This window comes from Triturus cristatus, chromosome 10, assembly GCF_964204655.1.
Source record: "Triturus cristatus chromosome 10, aTriCri1.1, whole genome shotgun sequence".
NCBI classification, from domain to species: domain Eukaryota; kingdom Metazoa; phylum Chordata; class Amphibia; order Caudata; family Salamandridae; genus Triturus; species Triturus cristatus.
In genome coordinates, this window is record NC_140593.1 from 174371519 (window position 1) to 174387515 (window position 15997).

The following is a 15997-nucleotide window of genomic DNA, read 5'->3' on the forward strand; positions in this document are numbered from 1 at the left end:
AGCTTGTCGTAGGAGAAAACGTTCGTAATCCGGGTTTGCTAGGGGTTCAAAATGTGCGGTCAAAGCTGCTTTGAGCGTAGCATAGGTGTGGGGAGGGCCGGCTTCCACCACGGATTTTCCCAGTCGGTGAATGGCAGGACCACCCAGGTGCAATAGCATGGGCCGATGTCTTTCGGGCTTTAGGCCAACTACGGCAAAATAGTTCTCCAGGCGCTCCAGCCATTCTTTCCACTTAGCCACCTGGGCGGACGGCGGGCCGTCCACTACGAACGCTTCAATCGGGGGCACCGTCGTCATCTTCACGCTGACTGGCCGGTAGCCATGATACAGCCAGCGCAGGCGGACCTGGATGTGACAGAGGACGTGCTCCGGGAGTGGACGCAGTCAAAAAGAACTAACACCCGCACCTCCGGCGCAGGCAGCAGTAAAACTTCGGCCTACAGGCACTCGTCAGCCAGGCTTCAGGGAACGGGCGTCCAGCGTAGGTGATTGCGCCCCACGTGTCAACCAGTGGTGTTAGGATAAACTCCCTGGGCGAGACTCAGCAGACATGAACACCCCGTCTCTCCCAGCAGCCCATTCGCCACACTGATGCATCCACCACGGTCATCAGGCCACGTCACAGGGCACACACACGGGAACTGACCAAGGAGAGCAGGCTGTAGGTGGCGTCCTTCTGTGCAGCACCTCCGGGACTCACTCGCTTGTGAGGATGCAGCCAGGCAGCAGGGACATCCGAAGAGGGCGCCCCCACACGCGCTCGGGATACCAGGCACGTGCGCGTGCCCCTTCACGGGACGTTTTCAGCCCCGTCGCGGGCCCTGGAGAAGACAGCACCGGGAGATGGCAGGGAGCAAAACGTTGCAGACCGCGTAGGCGCACTCACGGGCGAGGCTCAGCGCTCCGCGTGGCAGCCGCCACCAGAGCGGGTCAGGCAGCGCTCCGGCGCTCGAAGCACAACGGCCTCCGGGTGAGCAGGCAGCGAAGATGCAGCCGCCGTGGGTCGTGAGTTAGGAAAGACCCCCTCGTCGCCAGTTGTTATGTCGTCAGCTAGGGTGACGATCGTAGTATGTGGGTAGGAGGGCAGCATGCGCTCCGGGATCGGGGAATAAATACACACACCTACTCCATGCTTACGCTTCGGTGCACTGACCCGGATCATCCGGTCCGGCCCCCATTTATTGTCTGCACCTCTTCCGGGTCACAGCCCAGACCACCCTCTCTGTGATCAGGGGGGTGTTCCCCATAAACATAACAAGTTTAAGGTCAAGGGACATCACTTCCTGGCAAGATTCCGGGCCAGCGTTCATATATCACTTCCTGTGATGTCATTAATGTGAAAGGGTGTGCAATATCACTTCAAATAGCCCTGACATTTGGTAAATCGAGATGCATAGTAAGCTGGCTTTCGCTGTGTGCGGTAGCGGTCTACTGTGTGAAGTAAGTTAGAAGGGGCTCAATTTAGGTCACCAGCAGCTTGTAGTGTAAGAAATGACTAGTGAACTTGTTTTCTCATGTCAGGTCCGTTCTGACTCTCGGCGCCAGAATACCAAAATAAACTCCCATATTATGTATCAAAATGATGCTCTCACATATATCAAATTAATCACATTATAGCATCTTGCCTGATTCTACAAGTGTATTTATCGTTTTGCTGGATGTGTACTATCTCAAAAACATTTAAATACTATCCATAAACTATTGTCATCTATTTTCATTTTTCAGGCATTGAGGTATAAAATGGACGGGTCTTTGACATCAATAAAAAAATGCTGTAAAAATAGGCGATATCAACACCTTGTGTATGATAATATATGCATATATATATATATCGCTTGCTGTTCACAATTTTATGATGTTTCAAAAAAAGAATGTCACAGCATCTTATACATATTTTTGGACAGTTCAAAGACATTGCTTCCTGGCATTCTGTCAGCTCAATTTGTCTTACGTAGCTCACAGACTGGATAAAGAAAGACTTGCTGTAGAATGCTATGCTAATTGGTAAGCTCTTTGCTTTGAAATTCATTTCACCTTTACTCAGGGAAGATGTGCAGATGGCTGATAAATGGAAGCACCTTCATCGGAATAGCTTTATCAGCAAATACTTTCCAGGTGACCATTCACAAAAAATGGAATTATGGCCTGTTGTAGAATGTCTGCACGGGCATAGATAGCTGCCTATTTGTATACTATGCTTCCTCCAAATCTTTAAGCCAGAACGTTTGTCTACGCCCATCATTCAAAGTTTCTCTCGAGCTAGAGTAGGGGTAAAATACAAGGTCAGCAATATTAATTTCTGTTTAAAAAATGCAAAATACATTTTCTAATTTTAAGGCTTTTATATGCTTGAATCTTTGGCAAATAATGGATGACACGCAGGAGCCCAATACATCATCAGCCGTCCTTCTGCTAGAGTATGCGTTCTGAGGAGAATTATTAGTCAAGGCATGCATCAGTCCTTTTAAACCAGATGCAAGCCTTGAGTTTCAGCCAGGAAGTATGTGGACCAATTAAAACATATCTGACGCAGTCTTTACTCAGAAGATATAGCCTTAGAAATGTTTGTGAAACCTTTGTCTTGGTCAAATCACTCTTATATTTCCTGCTACCTCTTGAATCTGCTCTGCTCCCTCATCCCACTCATCAGCTTGAAACCCCACCATGCAGTATTTGCATTTTACAATAGCATTAGGGCCAAGGTGTTTGCAGCAACTTTGAAAGGTGCTCCACAGGCCTCGGATACTGCATGCATGCTGGCCATTAGCTATCTACAAATGTCTGCACGCTTGTCAAACTCAAAGGGAAAAAATAATATTCCATAGAGTCAGAAAAAATTGTGCTATATTCATCCAGCTAACTTGAAATATACCAGCTGCGTCCTCGAGCACCAGTGGTGAAAATCAAAGACAATTGGGATGTATGACGTAACAACGCAAGTCATTACAACGCGTGCAGTTACATCGTGGTCGTTACAACGACTGCGATGTTACTACGCTATGCCATTACAACGCAAGTCTTTACATCGACTGGCGCTAGATGGCGTGCTAACATTAGAAAAGCGTAATTTGCTATTCCAACTCCAGTCCACTTAACAGTAGGGAAGGTGTTGGGATAGTAAACTACACTATTTGTAATGTTAGCACGCCATCTAGCGCAAGTCGATGTAAAGACTTGCGTTGTAATGGCATCGCGTGGTTACATCGCGTTCGTTGTAAAAGTTTCGTTGTAATGGTAGTGCGTTGTAAAACTTGCGTTGTAAAGGTTGTTTACCAGACAATTGAATACAATATCCAATCTGAAAGAGATATAAGAATCCTTGTGAAAACTGTTCGAAGCACCATAAAGAGGTTCAGCGCCGAGAGAAGCCTGAAAGCAGGCAAAGGAGGTTTTAAGTACCTACCAAGAGATGACCACTTTGAGTTACCGCAAACAGCTCAGATACTATTCATCAATACTGCGAATAACCTGTTTTTAAAATAATAAACGTCAGCTAGTTTGACACCTCCTATTAACATCTTATTGATTTATATTTTCCGTAATGCATCATTAACCAAAAACCATAGAGGAGTTGTAAGGGTTGAATATAAAAACGAATGCGTCTAACCAGCAAGTTGAACTCTGCATGTCTTCAAATATTTTCTTCTGTCACCTGAAATAGACATCAGATCTGTGTTTAACACTTTGTTTCTCTATTTGAAAGCCTCCTCTGCTTCAGACATCAGATGCCTCAAACACCACCTTCACATCTTCCACATCTGTATGCCCAGCACCTATCCTAAGCTCAACCCAACAAAGACAGAATTCATGCTATTTGCCAAAAACAATAGAGAGGAAACAGTGCAAACCTGGTGTAATGACATGAACCTTGACAGCTTTGAACTTTAACTGTTACTAAATGCAATGTCACTTGAATTCATCATGGACACCAAGCTTACCCTCAAGGAGCACATGGGCAAAAAATAAAGATGGCCTGGAACCTTGTCTCTCTTCTAAGGAAAGTGAAACAATTTTTTCCAGAAAAGAACTTCAGAATAGCTGTTCATGCCCTCATACTCACCCATCTGGATGGTGGTAACGCCATGATCCATGGTCTTGTTCACTTCACGCTGGTACCCCTCAAGGGTATACTATAAACCACAGCATACCGCTTTCAGGTCAGAAGAAATATGATCGCATCTCCCCCATTCTGATGGAACTCTACTGGTTACCCTTGCCAACCCATACTGTCTATAATCACAGATGCATTATTTACAAATCCATTATGACCAGCAAACCCCCTTACTTTACAGACAAGCTCACCACCTCTGGTGTTTGTTGGCACACCCACATCCCAAACATCATCAGACTGAAGACTAAGAAGTGTAAACAAGAGTGTAAACAAGAAAAGAATAAGGTAGCAGGCCTCTTCTATCTATGCACCCAGAATCTTGAACATCATCCCCCTATGCAGCAGGATCGCCACAACACCTTCTCTAATTTAGGGAAGAGTTGAAGACTCACCTCTTTAAAGAACACCAGATAACAATGCATTATCTGTCCACAACCAAGCTACCTCTCCTTCCACTGGTTGCCTTTATATTTGTTTTTGAACCTGTACAGTTCTCCTCTACCTTTTGTCTAGGTTCATGCTGTATAAATACATATACATAAATAAATACAGAACTGCATACATACTTGCATACTCTATTGAATCATCCCTTGCATCTTAAAACATGCCATACATCATACCTACTAAGTAATTACTTGATACAGTTCTGGGTGTCAATCCTAAATATTTTAGCCAGTCATTAAAGCAACAGTACACCAAACCTAGCAAATCAAGGCAATTATCAGTACTATCTCCCTTACCCATAGGATTTATTCATCTGTTCTAGATTGTTGCTTCAATACAACTATGCATTTATCATAACATGTTGTAAATGGAGAATATTTAACACTAAGGACATCTAAAATATAAAGAATAGGATAGAATATATCACTGTTTGCATTTCAGCATCAAAAGATGGGTGCTAAAAGGGAAATGTAACAAGTTGGACAATTCGTGGAAAAAATTGTTACCTAGTCCATGCATTTTTCTCATGGTTTCACCAGTTCACTGTCATTTACCCAATATTTATATTTCTGCATGAAAATATTTGCTGCAGTTTTGTGTTCTCTATATGGATTTGTCTTGACGTTTCCTTATGTTTCACATAATGATCCTGTCTGTGAGCTTTTCCAAGGCCTCATATTTTTGGTGCAAACCTATATATCTGACTTAGAGAAATGATTTGACATGGAGGCAGATTGTATCACTATGAACCATATTGGCCACTAAGTCTGTCTCTTAATTGCTGTTGGAGACTGTCCTGGGTTGTGGACTACAATATGTTTGATTTTTCTGTCAGATAAATGCTTCCACATATCTAATTGCTTTTGGAACTGTATATCTGAGGTTGGTTTTAGTTTTATAGGGCTTTGATTTCTGTAATCAGGTTTTGACCTGGTAGGAGTCTTCCAGGTGGTGCTTTATATTGGGAGCGGGCAATTTTCGGACTCAACCTTTACTGTCGGTGGAGTGGAAACTGGTAAGATGGTATATGTGCATCAATTGGCATCTTGAAAATAATTAATGTATTCATCCATAATAGGTCTAAGATGTTGGTCAAGTTTGGTCTACTGATGGATGATGGAGATCTGCTGTATTATTCCCATGTTGTCTTTTCTTTTGTGGGTGTTAAATTATGTTGAAACATTTTCCTCATGTCCAATCTACTAATTTCCTATTTAATAGCTACAGCTTTCGTGAGTGAAAGGATGTGGATTATTATTTTGGGATGGATGAGAGTCCACCACATGAAATAAGACCACAAACGTATTAATGTACAACAAAGTTTCAAGATGTGAAACCTATGCTTAACCCCCTGGTAGCTATAACTCAGAGCAGACAGGCTTAACTTAACAAAAATGTGTAAAATATTTAGCAGTACCTAATCAGTTCAAAAGTCAAAGTAAAACACAATGAATATACCACAATCAATTTAGCAAAATCAGCACGAAAACAAAACGAGTAAAATGACACCAAAACAGCAAGAACACAATATGGGAAACCCGAGATATGTTTTTAAAAGATATAGGGAAAAAGGGACAAGAAAAAGTAAAGCGCCAAACAGTAGTCACTGTTCGCTGACGACTGTTAACTATATATGATTTCAGGCCAAGCTGGATTGTCCCTGATTTTTTTACCCTCTGACTTAGAATCTGAAAATTCACCCATGGGGCAAGGTTGCAGGCTGCATCCAAAGTCCTCTCAATGCCAGATAGCTGCTGGAGAAGATTCTGCTGAAGTAACTGCTTTCGGCTGGAAAAGCTCAGAGTGTTAAGTTTTTGGCAGTTGAAGTCCTCATATTGAGCAAATACTTTTTCAGCCTTTACCTACTCAAGATTACTACCTTCGGCCTTAGGGCCTGATTTAGAGTTTTGTGGACAGGTTACCCCATCACAAACGTGATGAATATCCTGGTCGCAATATTGCAAGTGCCATTGCATATAATACACTGGTAATACAGCAGATTGGCTATCTGTAACATTTGTGAAGGCATAACCAGTCTGATGGAATTTTCACACCCGGAGCGGACGTTACTCACCCGGAGCATAATTTCCGCATCCGGGCTGGAATCTCTGCTATCGGGCCGGAATTCCTGCATTTGGTTATCTGATGATCATTTCAAGTGCCTACCATCCCCTACCATGCTCAAGTTGAATGTGTGATCACTCATGATAATTAGTGCTACATACTTCTGCAACGGTAGGGCCCACAATGCTTGTGCTCATCCTTTGTGCCTGAAATTGAGTGCATCACATGTGGCAGCAGAAATGTAAAGTTGCAAACACACTTATCATTGTAGGTCCAATGATGTCCTCCCAGATTCCAAGACCCACAGTGACTTCTACAAGATTGGCTGTGACATCTGGTCAGGGACCACACACTGGGCAGATGCAGGATCATGGTAAGTAAACCCAAGAATAATGTACCTGAATGCTCATGCCCATGAAATGTGCCTTTAATCTTAGCTATATGTTGTATGTGTTTTACATCACTGTTGTCCTGCATAACAATATGCCTAGATATGGCATTTAAGCACATACCAGATCTCACCATGGTGGCTAGTGAAAGGGTGACACAAAATGTTAAGTGAGTGCTGAATGGACATAAAAATAGTATCTATTGTCATATTGAGTGTACTAGACACAACTGGATTGTAATTCAATGATATGAAAACTCCCTAGCAAAATTCCAATAGACATATCATATTGAAATTGGTGTGGATGAGGGTCGCACTGATGCCAGTTGTGTACTTTTGTGATGGATGTATGTGCTGCTATGGTGAATTTTCAGGATGTTGCATTATAAAATCTCTTGGCTGAAAGGCACAACACAAATCCAGTGTAAGCGGAAAACATCAAATCTTCGCAACTTACCCACAATGTGGGATCTGAGTCATATGTTGCATTCTGCTTGCCTCCTCTTCTACTTTTTCCACCTACATAAGTGAGTGTATAATATATGAGGTTAGAATGTCTGCTGTATAAGACATCATCCGTTGTCAGCTTTATTCTACCTTGATGTAGGAAATGGATTATGGGAACACAGGACACTCAAAAAATGGACATTACAAATGTGTGATCTCTCAATCCAAAATGAGCTTCGTGACTTCATGGGTAGGGAATGACAAACAAAATGAACCTGACTATTGCACATCTCCCATATGAACTCTGCAATGCAATGTTTGAACTGATGTGCAAATGTGAAACTGGTCAGCCTGTGAATGTAATCTCCTATCAACTTGTCAACAGACAACATCATACTCATGAGACAAGTTAGTCTTAATGGTGAAGATGTAATCAATGTAATGAGGTGGCATCCTGATTATTTGTCCCCTTCCTTCAAATATCGGTAACCTTCTCATACACGTTTGTCTGTTGATGTGTCATCTCATTGATGTCAGTGCTGTGTGGAGATTACAGCTGGCAGTTGCTGCATGTGAGCAGGGGCCCACATGTAAAGTCCATGACGTAAACATGCTGCACATTGTCCAGGAATTTGAGAATGACATACACATGTTAGCTCATAGCTACCATCTGGTGTACTGAAATATGGACATGTATGTCTCTCACAGCTGTTGACAGGATGACACCAGTGCAGGGTACAACACCATCCTGGGTAATGCAAGACATCCTGGCCGCAGCGGTGAAACCCTCTCGCACATGTTCATCAGGTTAATGTGGTGTGAAGTGTTTTCCTATCAAAACCATGACTAAAATCAAAATCCCCTTCCGTATAGAACCTTCAGTTGGTGTTTACAAAGTTACATACATATCATGTGTCACATGTGCCTGTTTGTAAATTAGTAATGCAAATGATTGAGAATGATGTCACTTCCTTCTACAGCTGCTGGATCGGGGGCTGCTTTGTCAACAAAACCTATGAGCCTGGTTTAGCAGTTGACATCAGGGGGATCACAAACGGACACAAAGCTGTGGCTGGAGCTGGTGAGTTTGCTTGTGCAATGTACATCTCCGTTTCACCCCTCAGTGCTATGGTGTGAGCCGTCACTTGTCAGGGTACCCAAACCAGGTTCCATGTGGATCATCTGTTGATACAAAGTACAGTAGAGCCAACCCTTGTGTTGGACCAGACCTTATACTAGGTCAATTACTTATCCTGTTGCAACCTCTGTGTTCCAGGTGATGATGACAATGAGGATGAGGAGGATGAACCTTCCACCAGTGTTGGGCAATGGGCAATCAAAGGGGAAAATCCACTGCTCCTCCAGGCAGTAATGTCAGCTGCAAGTACTGCACAAGAGGAGGAGGAGGACGTACCTGAGGAGGATGAAGGATTAGACAATGATAGTGACTATCTGTTCATCCTCTTAGAGGATGAAGAGTCTGATGCCATGGAAAGAAATATTCCCACATCGCCCAAATTTTGCAAAGCCTCACACCCTCCGCCCGCCAAAGTGCCTCAGCTTCCTCTAAAACAAAAGATTGCCTGTCCCCAGCATAGATCTAACCAGGTCTGCGGACAGACCGGCGATCACGATTTACGTTTGATAACGAATCTGACACGAAGCCAGAACTTTTGGGTGACTTATAGATCACACCAGCGGACTTCTAGGAGAACAGAACCCTTCTGTGGGTTGAAAGTATCACCACAGAAAACGGATAGATTTACGAAGAAGAAAGCCTTGATAAAGTCGCGGAGCGATTTCCCATGTTAGCGATGAAACACGTGTCGGCTGTTTGAAGACCTGAGGGAATAAAAAAGAAAAAGAGAACAAGAATCAATGTACCTTTGTTGCATTTGTGCTCACACTTTGCACTCATACATCTTTACTACAATATAATTGTGTGCTGGGGATTTTGCATCCATTTTTATGCATAACTGAGGGGAGCAGTCCATACACCCAACACTTTGTGGCGTTAGAAGTGCTATGAACTTGATAAAGCATTTGGATTAATGCATTTTGAGTGTAAGTTTATCTATGTCTTTCTTTATGCGGGGCCAATCTAATAAACGAGTGCTCAGCTGGAGCCGGGATAGTCCCTATCAAAGTATGCACAGGGTGTTGTTCCTCTAAATACCAGACTACCCCAAATAGTGTTATCGTCACCAGGAGAATGAACACCACCACCACTACCCTACTTCCAGTAGACCAGCTGGACTACCCAGGACCATTTTGCTGCTACGGAGAAGCCACTAGAGGCTGCTCCTCTCTCATTATTTCACAACCAAACGGATACTTTTAGGAATTGGAGCCACAAATACAACCGACCAGAGGGGTCTTCTTCTTTCCTGTGTCCGGTATGAGCTTCACAAGCAAGCTCCTATTTTTCATCAAGCACTCCCATGGAGGAGCTGCATGATCGCAGCCCTTGCTGGAAAACAATTGCGGCCCTTACTGAGAAACAAATCCTTCTTCTTTCAGGATAGGGCAACCTCCCTCCTGGGCAAATACCCTCAACGATCCTGTACAGTGTCCAGGGAAGTGTACCAGTGTTCTTCACTCTAGCCTAAATTAGGCACCAGAGACACAGCACCTACTCCCTAAGCTCAAGTCCTTCCCTAGCTCCTGGATTGCCCTACTGGCGCACTGTCCTTCCATCGGGGCTGCAGATTGTACCTGGTACACCTAGGCACTTCCTCATCAACAAACAGAGGCAAGAATTCAGACTCAGTTGGGTATCAGGACTCAGGTGTTTGTACACCAGGAGCTGGAGCATCCGGGGTAGCCCTTATCTCAGGGGGAATCGCCTCAAACAAGGCCTCGTCACTCACCTTGTCCGTCTGGGCCCCTCTCAACCGGGCGTCAGAGAAAGGAACAAAGTGGGGCACCAGCTCACCTTCCTGGTCAGCGATCTGTTCCCGAACACATGCATCATAAGGAAGTGGTAGGGGTAAATTTTTTACATGGGATGCGTGCACCCAGTGCTTCCGACCTTTTAGCTTGACAGCCGTGCGGGTGGCCAGCAACACCTGGGCAGGACCCTTCCACCTTGGCTCCAGACAGGTTTTGCGCTGGACCCAAAGACAACTTCATACAGTGACAACCCTGTCCTAGAATGCGCTGTTGCTCTCGTACACAACAATGCTAAGGGCAATCCATCAGGCCATTGCAATCCTGTACTTTCATGAACTTTCGCTAGCTTTAGCTTGAGAGTACCATTGTACTTCTCAACAAGGCCTGCTGATTGGGGGTGGTTTGCTGCATGGAATTTCTTCATAATCTGCAAGCCCTTGCACACCAGATCAATAACTTTGGATTTAAAATTAGGGGTGGGCGGAATTTGCGTAGTCGCGCTGCGCAAAGCTCTACAGTCGCCTCTCTCTGTATTTTCCTTCACACTTTCCACTGTAACCTCGAACATCCCATTGTCTGGAACCCATCTAGAAGGACCTGCCACAAACATCTTGTTCTTCTTTGATCTAGCTGTCTCCTTAGCTGTTTGGTCTGCAAACGCATTACCCATCCCAACATCATCTGTGATAGCTTGGTGGGCACTGCATTTTATTATAGCCAGCTTATCAGAAAGTGTCAATGCTGATAACAATCCAAGTATTAGTGGACCATGCTGTATTCTCTGCCCATGCGAGGTCAGGAACCCTCTCTCTGCCCGGAGGCGCCCAGAATTATGGGCAACCCCGAACGCATACTGGCTATCAGTGTGGACATTAACAGCCAGTCCCTCACTCAATTCACAGGCCCTTAGGAGGGCAACTAACTCTGCAGCTTGGGCTGACTGGTATGGAATGCGAGATGTCTTAACTACAGTATGTTACGTGGTGATTGCATAGGCTGCAGTAGTAGTGCCATCTGGCTATTTGAAACAATAGCAATCAACATAAAGTTCCCCTTGGGGGTCAGATAAGGGAACATCAGTCAGGTCTACCCATCCCTTTGTTTCCTCCTCGGTCTGTAATAAACAATCATGGACATTATTGTCCTTTTCTTCCGAAGGGAGGGGTAGTAGGCTGGGTTCAAGGTAGCGCATATTTTGATGGTAATGTGCAGATCAAACAATGCTAGCTCATTTCCAGTGAGACGCGCACTGGTAGGTGCTGCGTCTTTGTCTTGTTCAAAAGCGTGTCCTCAGCATGGGGTACCATGACTGTGAGGTCAGTATCAAGGACGAGCCCTGCCGATTGTCTGATAGATACTGCCACCGCCGCGGCAGCTCTCAGGTAGCTCGGGAGCGCTCTGGCAACATTATCAAGGATAGCGGAGAAGTAAGCACAGGGTCTCTGCTTACCACCGAAACCCTGTGTTAGAACAGAGAGCTTGCAAGCGTCCGCCTCATGTACATAGAGCACAAAAGGCTTCTCGTTGTCTGGTTTTCAAAGCCTGGCTATAAATACTTGGGCTTTCTGTATAGCCTTGTGGAGCACGACAGAATCTAAAGCTGCGACTGGCTATTGCAAATCAAAACAGATATCTGCTCTCTGGATGGATTGGAATGCTAAAGAAAGCATTTTTTAAATCTGTCACTGAAAAGAATTTGGCTGCTGGGGGAATCATGTTTAGTGATCGTGGTAATGTCAGGGACCACAGGATACTGGGGAACCACAATTTTATGGACCTCTCTAAGGTCAATGATGAAACGAAAAACATCAGGTTTAGCATCGGAAGAATCCAAGGGTGCCTTTTTTAGGATAGGGAGAATAGGGCTATTGGACATATTCACTGCTGTCTCTTCAACCACATCAGACTTAATCAACTCCTGTATTATTTGCAACAAAGCCCTTTCTCCTGCATGAGATATTCTATATCGGGGAATTCGGTGCAATCTGGCATTATCCTTGATCAGTATAGAGACTGGCGGGATCTGAAGCAACCCCACATCAGTATTACCTGTTGACCATAGCATGTGTGGCACATCTCGGAACTCGGGAGGAAGGGGGGTATCTTTGGCGAGGCATTGTTTAGCACGGGCCACTTGTGAGCCAAGAGTCATGTGAACACCGTCAGGGGAACAATAAATTGTTGCATGCAACCTTTTTAACTGATCCAGTCCTAGTAAGTTCTATCCACAATTTGACGTCAGTAGAAATGGTGAGTCAACCATGAAAGGGCCACTAGTCAAAGCAAGAGGCTTGGAAATGGGGCTAACAACCGGTACGCCTGAGAAACCCACTGAAACATTATTTTGGCCAAACAGAGCTGCCCCAGGACCAGTGAATGTGAAACAGAGCTATTCATAACCCCTGTATTGACTAAAAGAATTGTGGTAGTACCTTGTAAATCTACAGTAATGTAAGGTCCACGCTGATCTACAGGCACCGTAACTGGTCCCTTGCCCTGCTCCTGGCTGTCCTAACTGTGAGACAACCCCGTCACTTCGTCCGTATCATAGTCATCATGGTAGTATTTGTCTTCCCCGAGGGTCATCAAAATAGTTCACGCTCTGTCTATTGTAAGACATGTCCTCTGACTGCATCCCCTCTCGGCCTCCTCCTCCACGTCCTCGTCCTACGAAACCCCGACCTCTAGGAGCCCCATTTATCTGCAACAGTTCCGGGCACTCATTCCGCCAATGTCCCTCTTTCTTACAGTACACACATTGGTTGGGTCCCACAGGTGCACCTGAAACACCACCCGTTAGATCGAGGTGGCTGTGAGCCTGAAGCGGAACCACATCCTCTTCCCCCTCTTCTTGCAACTTGCTGCATCAATACCCTCATCTTTAAATCTTTCGACTTCTTCTCTACCTTTTCCTTGTCCTCATTCTCTCTATGTTCTTAATACCGTGCCATACTCAATATGCCCGAAGGAGAGGAGGTCGTCCAGGTACTTTCCGAGGCCAGCAAGCCAGTTGCAACCTCAGGGAGCAGATTAGTGACAAATCTGTTCACAAACAAACAGACATCACCCTATTGTGACAACTCCTGACCACTAAAATCTAGACACACCCCTTCAAATCTGGTAAATAAATCCAACACACTCTCGTCCTTCATCTGATGACATGCAGTCAACTTATCCCAATCCACTCTCTTCGGTGGGATAAGGGAGTGCATGTAGGCGATAATACACCAGGGTAAAGCCAAAAACTCTGCCTTGGGCTTCTCACTTGGTTTGCGATCCTTATCCCATACTTTGATCTCGTCCCATGTGCCACCCAGCTCCAATGCATGGTCCTTCGTATGGACCTGTCTCCATATATCCACCGGTACCAACAAGACGAAAAATAACTCTATGTCAGCTAGCGTCTTCACTGTGGAGGAGGCCACCTCTATCAATTCTTTATAATATGCAGTGGGGTTTTTCCTTGGATCCGGAAACTGACTCTTTAAGGAAAGGACCTTGCTCCTTTTCCAAAGAGTGCAGATCCATTGCTCTTGAAACCGAGCATCGAATTGCGGTCTTATTACAGTATCCGTGAAGTTGTGCATTTCTGGTATTTCAGGATGATAAATGGGATGGACTTCCCTCATGGGTTGCTGTGTCCCTAACATCGGAACCTTTTGGAGTAACCTGCCTCGGTAAACCACCAGTGTAGTCACATTGCTGAAAACTTAATTCGGGGCCATGTCTGTAACATATATACTATATCTCGTATGTCATAGATAATCTGCGGTGCGGTACCCTGGAAACACTGTTCTGACAATTCTATCAGTGTGGCTGACATGCTTAAGGGCATGCTGCTGTATGAAGAGCTCATAATCTTTCATAACAATCCACACATCCTCCACACTATAGATTTGGGGCCGGGCCTATTGAGCTGCCTGATTCACCACCATCTGTTTCTCCTCAGCAGCAGTGTGCACTAACACTTTCTCCATGCAGTCTCGGTCTGCTGCCTAGTTGGCTCCAGGATTTCCACGTGCAGGCGTTTCATATAAATGTTTCTTGTTATCATCTCCAAGCAGCTGCTCTGAAACATGGCGGGTGCTGCAGTTTGCGAGGATGGTCTTGCGTTACACCGGAACACCGCACACTCACGAGAGAGCAATTAATACATTTTTTATTTTGATGTGACCACGACAAAACAAAATAAACACATATGTGTGTGTTTGTGCATACATATATATGTTGTATGTTGTATGCCAGCAATAAAACTTCAGATTTTCAAAAGCAGCGAGTGCGCTCTAAATGCTTGTGGAGGAAACTGCGAGGAAGAAACCTTTCTTCAGTCTTCAGTGCTGCTTTTGGGCTCAAAATGAACAACGGATTTAAGTCGGAGGTCCTACTAAGGAAAGTAAATTTGCTGAAAATGACTGGCAACAGAACCTACTAAGGATGCATTATCTCGTGAATGGACCATGTAACCCAGCATGCACTATTCCAACACTGCAACCAGCTACCAAGCACACACCTACTAAAGGCGGGGTTAATTGAGCATTCCGTATTTTAAGTTCCAGCAAAGAGAACTCTGTAAAACAGTCGTGAAGCGGGCCCAGGAAGAAGATGTGGTTCTCAAAACACGTCAGCCCTAAAATGCTTCACCGGATTCAATTACCGTTGTATGCCAGCAATAAAACTTCAGGTTTCAAAAGCAGCGAGTGCGCTCTAAATGCTTGTGGGCTTTTGGGAAACAAAATATATATATATTTTACCCAGGTGAGGTTGCTAACCAACTGGGTAGTTATAGTTACATTTTCTTTTCCATAGGCATGGTGTTTTTAGTTTGATAATAAGTTTGGTGTTGTTTGATGAATTTTCAGCAACAGGACTCAGGGACTTAGTCTCCTGTCTTGAAATTAAAAGAAAATAATATTAGCCGCGTAGGATAAATTTAATATTGGTGGATGTAATTTTGTGTTTTTCAGTATATAGGCAGGGAGGCGTGAGTAAGGTAACCCTCCACTTGCCCATTTATGGCCCATCTCCCAGGGCTATTTAGAATATTTAAGGGGAAAGGGACATGCAGTACTTTTCCCAAGCCATTTTTGTCCCCCCGGTATCATATCCTCTGGGACACAATATCCTTATTAAGGAGTGCGCATGGCCCCCTCCCCAAGCCGTATGCAGCTGTAGGGGCCCCGTGGCTGACTCCCTTGCTGTTTTCTGAGTAGCCCACCCATGGGACACAGAGATTTCCCTGCCCACACTGGTGTGGAAAGGGAAACTTGTATTGGCTCCTGTCTAATAGGGACATTTTCAAATATCCTGTCACTTGGGAGCAAACACAATGTCTGCTCCAGTGGGAGCAGACTTGTTTTCGGTTTCTCTGCCCGCACTGATGTGGGCAGGGAAACAGAACAAGATATTGCTGCTGCATGGAAGAAGCAGCATAAATAGCTCATTCCACCTGGTGAGAGCAATGCAGGCTCCCTCACCATGCGGGGGCCTTGCAGGCCTTAGGACCTCCCCTACTCCCCATGACATATCGTTTGTGCATGTCCCGGGTGGGAACAGGGCCACCCACCTAGTTTAAAGGTAGAGAGATCTGGTCCCTGGGGCCATAATATCCTCAAGAAGGGGAGCTGCGCACTCCCTCCCCTTTAAAATAAAAA